The following is a 1,250-nucleotide window of genomic DNA, read 5'->3' on the forward strand; positions in this document are numbered from 1 at the left end:
TGCAAAAACTGTCTATTTCAACTAAATTGATCCATCCAAAACGAACTTTGTACTTTGCTATGAAGTTCCACCAGGAATGAGTTTTTATGCAAAAACTGTCTATTTCAACTTAATTCGTCCATCCAAAACGAACTTTGTACTTTGCTATGAAGTTCCACCAGGAATGAGTTTTCATGCAAAAACTGTCTATTTCAACTAACTTTGTCCATCCAAAACGAACTTTGTACTTTGCTATGAAGTTCCACCAGGAATGAGTTTTCATGCAAAAACTGTCTATTTCAACTAAATTGATCCATCCAAAACGAACTTTGTACTTTGCTATGAAGTTCCACCAGGAATGAGTTTTCATGCAAAAATTATCTATTTCAACTAACTTTGTCCATCCAAAACGAACTTTGTACTTTGCTATGAAGTTCCACCAGGAATGAGTTTTCATGCAAAAACTGTCTATTTCAACTAACTTTGTCCATCCAAAACGAACTTTGTACTTTGCTATGAAGTTCCACCAGGAATGAGTTTTCATGCAAAAACTGTCTATTTCAACTAAATTGATCCATCCAAAACGAACTTTGTACTTTGCTATGAAGTTCCACCAGGAATGAGTTTTCATGCAAAAACTGTCTATTTCAACTAAATTGATCCATCCAAAACGAACTTTGTACTTTGCTATGAAGTTCCACCAGGAATGAGTTTTTATGCAAAAACTGTCTATTTCAACTAAATTGATCCATCCAAAACGAACTTTGTACTTTGCTATGAAGTTCCACCAGGAATGAGTTTTCATGCAAAAACTGTCTATTTCAACTAACTTTGTCCATCCAAAACGAACTTTGTACTTTGCTATGAAGTTCCACCAGGAATGAGTTTTTATGCAAAAACTGTCTATTTCAACTAAATTGATCCATCCAAAACGAACTTTGTACTTTGCTATGAAGTTCCACCAGGAATGAGTTTTTATGCAAAAACTGTCTATTTCAACTTAATTCGTCCATCCAAAACGAACTTTGTACTTTGCTATGAAGTTCCACCAGTAATGAGTTTTCATGCAAAAACTGTCTATTTCAACTAAATTGATCCATCCAAAACGAACTTTGTACTTTGCTATGAAGTTCCACCAGGAATGAGTTTTCATGCAAAAATTATCTATTTCAACTAACTTTGTAAATCCAAAACGAACTTTGTACTTTGCTATGAAGTTCCACCAGGAATGAGTTTTCATGCAAAAATTATCTATTTCAACTAACTTTGTC

This window comes from Anopheles moucheti, unplaced genomic scaffold (genome assembly GCF_943734755.1).
Source record: "Anopheles moucheti unplaced genomic scaffold, idAnoMoucSN_F20_07 putative_Y_2, whole genome shotgun sequence".
In the NCBI taxonomy this organism is placed as follows: domain Eukaryota; kingdom Metazoa; phylum Arthropoda; class Insecta; order Diptera; family Culicidae; genus Anopheles; species Anopheles moucheti.